This window comes from Rhopalosiphum padi, chromosome 2 (assembly GCF_020882245.1).
Source record: "Rhopalosiphum padi isolate XX-2018 chromosome 2, ASM2088224v1, whole genome shotgun sequence".
NCBI lineage: Eukaryota > Metazoa > Arthropoda > Insecta > Hemiptera > Aphididae > Rhopalosiphum > Rhopalosiphum padi.
In genome coordinates this window covers 77,333,571-77,344,941 of record NC_083598.1, presented here as the reverse complement: position 1 = coordinate 77,344,941, position 11,371 = coordinate 77,333,571, and the positions used below count along the sequence as shown (strand labels likewise).

Genomic DNA, 11,371 nt, shown 5'->3' with positions numbered 1-11,371 from the left:
TTAAATATTATAATATTAACAAATAATTGAAAAGATAAAAAAAAAATTGCAAAAATTGTAGGTCCCACCGAGATTTGAACTCGGATCGCTGGATTCAAAGTCCAGAGTGCTAACCATTACACCATGGGACCGAGATGATCGACTGGAGAAAATAACGTTATTTAACTCCATTATTACGTTAATTTATAACAATATATTAAGTAATACTATTTTTATAATCTATTCTGTGGTAATAATGTAATATCACTAATATCAGTACTTTCACAGTACTTTTATTGTGAATCTACCTATCTGAAATATTAATTTTTGTAGTCATATTCTAATTTCCATTACCTGCAAGTTACAAGATCGTCAAGATCTATATTTACTAATTTAAAAATATTTATATAAAATATAGGTAATTGTATGATATTATAGTATACTAAAATCATTAGAATCATTAAATTACTGTATTGTTTACATTGTCACATTGGTACGATATGGTACTTAACTACCTACTTAATTCAAGTTTCAAGTATTGAAGTATTGAAGTATTCAACTATTTTGATGCATGTAGAGATGTTAAATCTAAAGTAGGTAATATAGCCATATAGGTATATTATAAATATAAAATAATTTAGGGATTATTATTTATTATAGGTTTAACTGTTTAAGTATTTACACAGTAATGGTCAATTCCCATTTTGCCATCGTGTACCACTTCAATGAGTTGATTTTTTCGCTGATTTTTTTAAAATTAAAAATTATCTTTGTTATTTAATTAAGTTTTTAGTCAACAAAAATACAAAATGCATAACTAATAACTATAAGTATCTATTACAAAATTATAAATAAAATTACAAGTTAATTCGAGTATTATATTATTATAATTAATAATAAACAAGATTAATTCAAAATTGTTTGTATATACTTAGTTTTAGTTATATAATTAGCAATGTTATATACTAGATGTCTAGATGTCTATAGAATACATAGATATATATAACTGATATCTACCTGAATATATACCAGGATATATACCTGTACGGCTATATCTATGACTTATGAGACAACTGACAAGTTGGTCAACAGTAAACAATTTATTACATATCGATAGGTATTAGGTACTTACATATCTTTTAATCTTTATAATATTGTAATTATAAAACATTTTAGTATATGATCCAACAATCTTATCTAAAACCTAACGGTTTAGGTACCGTTTATGTATCTATAATGGCTAATACCTATATCTGTTCACACCCAAGTATTCACCTAAGAATATCGGATTAATTAATTTATTATTATGCATATAGTTTTATTTTAATATTTTATATTACTGCAAACGTATCACGTGTGCTTACACGAATTGTACGTATACATATCAAATATCAATATAAATTCATTATTTTATTCTCATAATGTCATAATATACATTTTACGATTACATAAACATTAAACATCTTGAGCAGCTTTTCGTGTGAATATTATTATTTATTTTAATTAATAATTATTTTATTGTTAACCTGTATGATTGTAGTTGTAGAAGACTTCACTTTATAAAATAAAAAAATTCATGATGTGGTAATAAAAGAAATACATTTTGCATGACTTAAAAATAATAGGAAAAAAATTGCAAAAAATCAGAAGGTTCCACCGAGATTTGAACTCGGATCGCTGGATTCAAAGTCCAGAGTGCTAACCATTACACCATGGAACCGCGATGTTTAGACTACGAAAACATAATTATTTGTTTCATTAAAAAAAAGGGTCGGTAGGTTAAACTTAAAATGTTAACTTAGAAGTAGACGTATAGACCGTATAGTAGTATCATTGTAGATAGGTACTTATCTGTTTATTTAAAATAAATTAAATTAAACTGATATTTTATTTATTAGTACGTTATTATAAATACCACTTCAGTAGTAGCTGAGATCTGATGAGGTACTCATACATTGAGTGAATATTGGTGTATAAATAGTATAATAGGTAAATTCATACAATATACCAATATAGAAATATTATATTTTGTTTATTTTTACATATTGACAACGTTTTCAGCATATTACCTACTATATACTTATTCTTGATTGAATTATTTATACATTTTTTACAGATCCATGCATTCCTAATATTCCTATGTTTTTATGTCATCCAATGTTGAGTTTGGATAATAAAAAAAAATTGCATGTAACACAGGTTAAACGAAAGTATGATTTTTTTGTCTATAACTTATATAAATATTAAGGTAAATATAAATATTCTCTCTTCTAGATAAATAAATAATTATAATATGATATATACATATGTAAACATATTTAAAACGTTTTAAAAAATTAATAAAGTAATATATATCTTTGTTATTGTGCTTTATTTAATATATTATTTATTATTGTATTATATTGGTATATTATGATTTAAATAAATAGCTAACATTTATGAATATTTTGAATATACTTCTCACCTTGTTGGTATGTACACGTCTTTAAAAGCGTCATCATCAGATTCAATGTTTTTAAGAAAATTGACTTTTTTCAGACCCTATAATATAATGGTTATGGTTTGGTAATACATTATAATAAAGTATAAACTCTATGTTTTTACATGTTATGTTCTGATGTTCAATTAAAAATAAAAGGATAATAAATTAATAAATTCCTAGTCCTATCTTATAGTTAACTGTAATAAGAAAAATAATTATTTAAAATATTTTATTTTGTTTGTACAATATTAACTTTTTAAATAATGTGTAAAAATACATTGCCTTCGTGAACTCCGCAAAATGTTTATATCGGTAATGTTTATACTTAATTAAATAGCTTTTAACTATATATATATATTTATAATGTTATTATTATCATTTATCAGTAAGTGAATTGAATGCCTATACACAATCGCCGCTCTGTTGTTAGTAATTATATTGGGCAGTCGGTAGTGGTAGAGCCGTAGAGGTCTATATTTGTTGCAGATCATTATTACACTGCTCACACATCAAGCGATATCTGGATATTAATTATTCCCATTAATCACATTGTTCTATCGAAACTGCGACTCAACTAGCCCCTTTATGATGTAAGCAATAAAAAAAATAAAATACATAATAATAATATTTGTGTATGGTGAATCTATAATGGAAATATATTCCTTTAATTTATAAAGGTTTCCTTTGATGAAAGCTGTTCTTATGTGTGTCTTAGATTTAATAATATATATATATTAATATTATCTACTATAAATTATAATATATCGAGTAGTTTCTGTAGTACAGCTTCTATGATTGAAATAGTAATAGTTTTATCATTATTTCATTATATTTAAGTTCAAATAGAAAAATACATAGTTGAATTAATTATTACATTAATTATATTCACAAGTATATACATATACTAAAAAATGTTTATTTATATTTTATTTTTTTATGAAGAATTTATTCAGTATGTAGGCAACTTCCACATAGTTATTACTATTATATCTACCAAGTTACAGAAGTGTAATAAATAAAAAGTTCATGTTTGATTTACTATATAGACTAATATAGACTCTATAGTAATAGTTATATGTACAGAAGTACAGTTTATTTATATAAGTTAAAACTATTACTAAATAACAATGTGTTATGTTTAAAATTTTAAAATTTATACAATTATAGTAAAAAAATGTACCTATGTTTTTTTATTATATTTTACTTCACATTAAAAAGGAACTAGTTCCTTTCTTCAAGACAGGAATAGTAAAGAATAATAATAATAATAAATTAATAACCTAATAATATTAACACTATTATTATCTGCGTAAGTAGGATTTTAGGAGGGTAGAAAAATTAATGATTGAGTGATACCTATTATATATAGTGGCGTCTATTGAACCATGTGAGATATATACATTTGCGTATTAAAAATTCTATAGTAAAGAATTCTTATTGCCTGAGCAGATGAAAACAGATAGCAGTCATAGACTCACAGCGTTACACAAGAGAATATCTAATAAAGTAATAAATATGTGAAAAAGTATATAATATGTATCTAATAATGTCTAATTTATTTTACGTTTACGCAATAGTCTTCATTGGCAAATCTATATCTTTACTGGCCGAATGTGAGTGCTGCGTGATGCATCTTGGACAGTAGAAAAAATTATTACTTTATTTAAATAACATTTATTTATATCATTACATAGTATTTGTTACACATTTGTATATTATATATAAATTAATTTAGAGTACTAAAAACTAAATTTTATTCCATAAAAAAACAATCTATATTTAAAGCCAGTTTAAATCAGTTATAGGTACTTATCAAACAATTAGTATATTAATGAATGACATTATAAGCAAAATATTAAGGCTTTATGTCACTGTGACTTTATTCGTCGTGCAGTTATTTAACAAAAAATAAAAAAGTTCTAAAATACTAACCGAAAAATAACATAAAGCTTATGGGTCAAGACTCAAGAGTCTATAAAGGTGCATGGTAACATTTCCAACAATAGATAAATCTTGTTATTTCAACATCTCCTTCGGCCTTGACGGACTTATATGTAGACGATACTTTACATTTACCTATAAACCAATTATGGCCTGCCTTAAATCTACAGTTGTCCATACACAAATCGCTTACATCGAACTCATCTTTTTTACAATACTGCGATGCTGCTAATCCCACAAAAACTCCTATGACTAATAACAAACACAATTTCATGATTTCAACTGACGAGTCTAAAAAGTTAATTAACACTGAGATTGGTAATAACAATATAAGTAATAAACGGACCGTATAATATTCAATTAATAAAAACGCGTAGGTAATACAAATTCAAGTTTCGCGACGTATAACAATAAACATAGAAATAACGCCCTACACGACGTGTTTGAGATATTTAATTTTCTAGCTAATGTGTAACTGTGTAAGTCTTCCCGAGCGGTTTATACTGCAAAAGTTGAAAATCAAATGAAGTATCAAGTAATATTAACGTATTTTAACTAAGTAACAGTATCGGGTAGAATGGTCGATCAAGGAAGGTTATCTGTATAATAATAATTGTAAAATATTGTTGTATATATAAGTATAATTATTTTACAAAATTATAATAATAATAATCATAGGTCTAATGGTGATTTATATAGCAAACAATTTATATAATTCATATTATAATAATATTATAATATTAATTATAGATAGTATAAACGACGAAGAAACCATCTTGCCAGTATTATGATACGCAGTTATGCGAATTAGTTTACTATGGGACTATCAACAGATCACGCGACATGCATGATAGACTACATAGTCTGAGTGTGTCATGATAAAATTATAAAAATAATAATGTCAATAACAATTATTATCATTAAATAGCTAGTTCATATTTAATTGTGTTGTTGATTATAATATATGTAATTTATTTTTTATGATATAAATATATAATGTATATATCATAATCATTCATTGTATACAACTTTGTCTAATTTAGTTATAAGTAAATGATGAAATTTCGTATGAATTTGAAATGGAAATAATTTATTTTTTGATCTGTAGATAGTTAAAATCTCTATCAGCAATATCCTATTAATATGTGTAGTCGGATGAGTTGTATTTATTATATTACAATATTATTAGTGACAATTTACCAGTAATTTCGCGGGTCAAATAAGTATTGTGGTACTGGTGCTATACCTGCTATTACTCGTTTCAGCTGGGTTGGTCATTTGTTCATTATAAACGCCTAAACCAGCGGTTTCCAAAATGTGCGACGCACATATGTCATCAAACGCGACCTATGCATAACATAAGAATCAATGATTTTGATATAGTTTATACTGTTTATAGGTACTATTATAATCTATAATAATAATATAATAAATTATAACCTATATAGGTAATAAGTACTTCATCATCATTCATCTTATCCAGATATTTGTTTAAGTTATTAAATGTTTATGTTGTTTGTGTTTATTTAATTTTTTTATGTTTAGTTGGATCTAAAGAATAAAATCCAAAAAATTAAATATACATGTGTAGTTTTAAATGTTTATGAAATAATTAAAAATTATATAAGTTTTCTGAAAAAAGCATTTTATATAAAAATGATTTTTATTTATTTTTTATATCTATTAAAAATGTATTATTACAATCTATACATACTGCAGAGCACAATAAGTAATTTTAGTTGTATATTTAAAGTGATGGAAATAATAATTAAATTGGGAAGACACTCGGTGTAGTATAATTAAACTTATTTATAAAAATAATTAAGCCCTCGTAAATTTATAAATAAAAAAGAATATAGATAACACAATTATTAAATAAATGTACCTACCAAAAGTGCTTGAATTGTTTTTATGCTTCGTAGCTTCGTAATTATGGTAAATATTATAATATTTTATATTTCCTATACATATTGGCAAAGTAAAGAATACATAAAACTAAAATCAAGAAATATAGTAATAATAAAATAATACAATTATGAATTAATATAAAATTACATTTTCGATTTAAAATGTAAATGATATTGTATTAATTTAGCAGAAAACGTTGGTAGAAAAATTTTTTGTGATAAAAGAGTTATTTTTTCACCGCATTATGTTAAAAGTCTTGAAATATAAAAAAATGATAGGTCCCACCGAGATTTGAACTCGGATCGCTGGATTCAAAGTCCAGAGTGCTAACCGTTACACCATGGGACCGCGATGACCAATAATAGAAAACATAATTATTTGTTGCAAAATGAAATGGTAGGTTAAATTGCAAACACTATGTTACTGGTTAGGTAATACCAATGTATGTATTATGTATAATATATACATGTATGCTATATTCATAGTTAACTGTTTCAATATTAATCGTTTTTAAGGAGTTTAGTATAGGCAATTTTTCAAGTTAAAGTAATTGTCTACATGTGTGCATACTGCATATAATAGTGATTACTGATTAGTGATTAGTGATTACTAAGTAGATATAACTAATGTAGTAATGTTTTGCTGGAAAATAAAATAATAGAGTTTTCTATATCAATATAATATAATATAGGTTTAATTGGTAAATATATAAATGTAGATAATTATCGGGCATATATTATACAAAATTATAGTACCTATTTTATTAATAATACTATATATCATTAATACATCCATGTCATATATTAGTTTTATTGAAATCGTGAAATTTATATTTGTTGTATCGAAATTATATTAATACTTCCTATATTATTAGTAAAGATTATGATATTTTATAATAATGAACTCTTCATCTGTAAATGATTTTAATAAATGTTAATAATTGTATTATATTATAATTTTAACAAATGTTAACTAATGTTTAACTATTTTTAATTTTCTCTTAATTATTTAAAAAAATACTGATTTTTGGTACTTTTGGGAGGTTAAAATAAAAAAAAATCAGTATTTTTTTAAATAATTAAGAGAAAATTAAAAATAGTTAAACATTAGTTAAAATTTGTTAAAATTATAATATAATACATTTATTAACATTTATTAAAATCATTTACAGATTAAGAGTTCATTATTATAAAATATTATAATATTTACTAATAATATAGGAAGTATTAATATAATTTCGATACAACAAAAAATATAAATTTCACGATTTCAATAAAACGAATATATGACATGGATGTATTATAAAATATAAATAGGTATTATAATTTTGTATAATATATGCCCGATAATTATCTACATTTATATATTTACCAATTAAACCTATATTATATTATATTAATATAGAAAACTCTATTATTTTATTTTCCAGAAAAACATACATTAGTTAGATCTACTTAGTAATCACTAATCAGTAATCACTAGGGCTCGGATTTCAATGCAATTGCATCTTTTTTTTGGGATATCTTACGCGATGCTTTCTAAGCTACAAATATGTTTCAAGTACTTCGCAATCTAACCACAATTAATTCAAAACAATTTTTGGGGCAGATTTTTGCTTTTTTTTGCATTTTTTGATGGTTTTAATGCATTTTTTAATTTTTTAGGACATTTTTGACCTATTTGTCGTATTATGACTACAAAAATTGACCTCATTGAAATATAAGTACTACAGAGTAGTATAGTACTACGTAATAAAAATTATTTTCATTTTGAACTATTTTAACTAATTTAATATCAGGTTTTCCGGTTTTTACAATCTTTATGTCACACCATCCAATTAGCCGATATTATTGCACACAACTAAACTTTTATCGGATTATTTTCTTATCGAGTGAAAATATTATATCGGTAATTTAATTTTAAATTTAAATTTTTTTTTGTACATTGTCATTTTTTGATATTTTTAGGGCATTTTTTAGAGTTTTTAGGTCATAAATGCATTTTTTGAAAGGGCATTTTTTTGATATTTTTAGGGCATTTAAATCCGAGCCCTAGTAATCACTATTATATGCAGTATGCACACATGTAGACAATTACTTTAACTTGAAAAATTGCCTATACTAAACTCCTTAAAAACGATTAGTATTGAAACAGTTAATTATGAATTTAGCATACATGTATATATTATACATTATACATACATTGGTATTACCTATCCAGTAACATAGTGTTTGCAATTTAACGTACCTTTTCATTTTGCAACAAATAATTATGTTTTCTAATATTGGTCATCGCGGCCCCATGGTGTAACGGTTAGCACTCTGGACTTTGAATCCAGCGATCCGAGTTCAAATCTCGGTGGGACCTATCATTTTTGTAATATTTTACAACTTTATTTTTAGCGTAGTGATCATTATGAATTAAAATAAGTGTACACAGTTATTTTTAGATTTTAATGTTTGGTAGACTGTGGTTAGTCATACTCACGCACTTTGTTGAACTTTTTCCCATTAGTTGGTTGTAGTATCATTTGAACGACCTTTATGACTAATCTATTTTTTAAATGTTTTAATTTATATAATACTTATAAACCTAATGATTAGGTTAATTCCACAGCTATGCTTTTTTTTTTGTAAAATTTGAATGTAGATATTCCGCAATGTATGCCTTTAATCACAAAATGCGCTTGATCGATGAATACAATTTATTGCATTTATTTTATATTATACCAATGACTAACGAGAATTAAAAATATAAAATAATAATATAATGTATATAATATAATAATATAATATAATGTAGCTGTATACTACTCGTATGTATAATGTACATTGATATTATAGTTATAACTAATATTATTACTATTATCTTTATTATTTATAGCTTATATAGTTATATAGGTAGTGTGTACTATGTAAATAAAAATGCTAACAATTTTAATAATATTATTTTATTTTTTAGTTAGAATTTAGTATGAAAAACTGAATTAACGATAAACAAAAATCAAAATAGGTCTTAATTGTTTAAACTCTAAATCGATGGTTGACAACGTTTTTAAAATCTTGGACAATACTTAAAAATTAAAAAATTTCACAGGCCGTATTAAAAAAAATTTAAATTTTAGTTTTTTTTTATTTAAAAAATATTTAAATAATATGTAAAATTGTTACCGCCGTTTATAGGGCGTTGGTTTCCGACTACTGGTCTAAATCTAAATCAATCTTAAATATATAATAATAATAATGTAAGTGTAAGATATTGTGTAATTCAATATTGATAAGTGCATATCTGCAACCTCATATTTTGTTGATAATGCATTAATGCATATTTAAACTATCGAAGTGCACAAAATTCAAGCCATATTTTTGACCAAGAACATTAATTTTTTTTATGTGTTTAAAAAAAGAAATGAAATGTATTATTTTTCTTTAATATATGTTTTAATTATTGTTGAGAATTGTTAAAATAATTAAAATGTAAATAAAAATAAACAGTGATTATAAAAATTGAAGAAAAAAATGCAAAAAATTGATAGGTTCCACCGAGATTTGAACTCGGATCGCTGGATTCAAAGTCCAGAGTGCTAACCATTACACCATGGAACCGCGATGTTAACCTCTATGAAACGAGTACATTTAAGCAGATATTACCTACAGTATGGCATATTAGTAAACACTACAAAAATTTTATAGTAACAACAGTCAACTTCAATAAGGTACGTCCAATTCTGATTTTGACATAATAATTTATTTCGACCAATTGAACCAACAAAAAAGCAAAATTTTTTTTTTTATCTTAAGATTGGGGTTTGGATTTTGAATTTTAACATTAGTATCTACCATCTATTATCCAATATTTATATATTTCCGGTGTAGGTATAAACGATATTACAATAATATGGTATTTTGGGTAACTTTGGTAAGTTTAAATACAAAAAATAACATTAAGACTGTACGTGTAAAACCGGTGTAACCAATCAATCCAATGTACCTATTGTTTATGTTGAATAATAAACATATTATTTATAATTTATTTTATGTGTATCAATTACAACTGTATGTACTATGTATTTAAATATTATTAAGTTATTTAGGTATTAGATATATTAAGTAAATAAGAAAAAATAAACATTTTTTATACCCGTTTATTTCACTGAGTAAAGTACTTACTAAAACTCTAATAAATATTTCAGGAACAATGACCAATTTATGTCTAAAATCTACTCTAGATTGAGCGTTAATGAAAATAAATTGCCAAATATTAGGTAAGTATGGACAGGTTTGAATTTTTCGACAAGTTTTCTTGAAATCGACTTTTCCATATTTTTGATTTTTTGATTTTAACTTCTCCGTATGTAGTTTGTATCGCTTCTCACATATAATCGTCGTCCTTCAATTACGTTTTCGACGACAACGGGACGCCCGTGTCTGCCTGTACGTCTTACAGGTATCAAAACATTAATGTCGCCTCACAACATCTTGCTTCATTTCCAACTGACCAGACCTGCCATAATAATTAGTGGCTAAAAATATACTATATTATCTACATAACTTATTATATTTTCAATAATATTTTATAGATGACTGTCTACAATATACGGACAGTTTATAGGTGTAGCTGTGTGGGTGTTGATTTGGTAATTTTGACAAACATTTTTTTTTTAAGTTATATAACTATGTTATATATTCTTAAAAATGATAGAGAAAAACCACAGTTAGATTATTACACTGTTCGATTCGAAATTATATTTTCTATTTAATGAATTAATAGAAAAAACAAAATTTCTTAATAGTGGACTTATTTGGTTATTACCTCAGTGCCAACCTGAATAATTTAGAATAATAATTTAGGTAATTCAAGCACTTTTATTTCTTTGAAAGGTAATGACTAATGGAGTGATCATAGACATATACAGAAAAAAATGCACAAAATAATATAAAATATAACAAATTAAAAATTGTTCATCAAAAAATACATATTATATTTTATATTTGTTTCTTGTCGCAGTGCATTAAAAACATTCCTAAAATATCAAAAGTACTAGTTATATAATATGATTAT

The 11,371-nt window shown here is 24.5% G+C and overlaps 5 non-coding genes across 5 annotated transcripts; 1 reads left to right on the top strand and 4 right to left on the bottom strand.

The window, feature by feature from the left end:
- Window positions 1-59: 59 nt before the first annotated feature.
- On the bottom strand, window positions 60-131 carry Trnaq-uug (transfer RNA glutamine (anticodon UUG)). Its single transcript has one exon. It is a non-coding gene; the product is annotated as a tRNA-Gln (tRNA).
- Window positions 132-1,627: 1,496 nt separating this feature from the next.
- Trnaq-uug (transfer RNA glutamine (anticodon UUG)) lies at window positions 1,628-1,699 on the bottom strand. The gene has a single exon. It is a non-coding gene; the product is annotated as a tRNA-Gln (tRNA).
- A 4,887-nt stretch (window positions 1,700-6,586) lies between these two features.
- On the bottom strand, window positions 6,587-6,658 carry Trnaq-uug (transfer RNA glutamine (anticodon UUG)). The gene has a single exon. It is a non-coding gene; the product is annotated as a tRNA-Gln (tRNA).
- A 1,947-nt stretch (window positions 6,659-8,605) lies between these two features.
- Window positions 8,606-8,677, top strand: Trnaq-uug (transfer RNA glutamine (anticodon UUG)). The gene has a single exon. It is a non-coding gene; the product is annotated as a tRNA-Gln (tRNA).
- Window positions 8,678-9,843: 1,166 nt separating this feature from the next.
- Trnaq-uug (transfer RNA glutamine (anticodon UUG)) lies at window positions 9,844-9,915 on the bottom strand. Its single transcript has one exon. It is a non-coding gene; the product is annotated as a tRNA-Gln (tRNA).
- Between the last annotated feature and the right edge of the window lie 1,456 nt (window positions 9,916-11,371).